This window comes from Penaeus monodon, chromosome 29, assembly GCF_015228065.2.
Source record: "Penaeus monodon isolate SGIC_2016 chromosome 29, NSTDA_Pmon_1, whole genome shotgun sequence".
NCBI classification, from domain to species: Eukaryota; Metazoa; Arthropoda; class Malacostraca; order Decapoda; family Penaeidae; genus Penaeus; species Penaeus monodon.
Genome location: NC_051414.1, coordinates 22,005,293 through 22,005,823, shown reverse-complemented (window position 1 = coordinate 22,005,823; position 531 = coordinate 22,005,293).

Genomic DNA, 531 nt, shown 5'->3' with positions numbered 1-531 from the left:
CAAGATATTTAAAAAAAAATGTACTTTCAAAAAAATTTTTCTTTAAACCAAATCTTCACCCCCCCTTTTTATATAGGGTAACCCAGTCAGAATTTTTAAAAACAGATAAGCCTATTTTATTTTATTTTAGCAGAGGGGATATGGTCAATGGTGGGGTGAAATCAATTTTGAAAAAACCCTTTTGCTTCTGAAAGAATCCTGAGGAAAAAGGGAAATAGGGTTCTCCCTACCTTTTCTCAGGTTTTTATCACTTTTTTGAAGGAGAGGGGGTTTCTTTTCATTTGACAGGGTCAGAAAGTAGATTCAGTTTTATATTTTGTTCATATTCACATTTTAAAACTCTTTTAGATGTGCATTTGTAGCTATTTAAAGATTTTCCAAGTTGCATGAAAAAAGGGCAGACAAAAATATAAGTAAGAAAAAGGGAACAAATAACCTTGTTTAAGTCCTGTTCAATATTACACCTGTTTAAATCTAGAGGGAGATTTTAACTCCCTCATAATAAATATAAATAATATAATATGTTTTTTA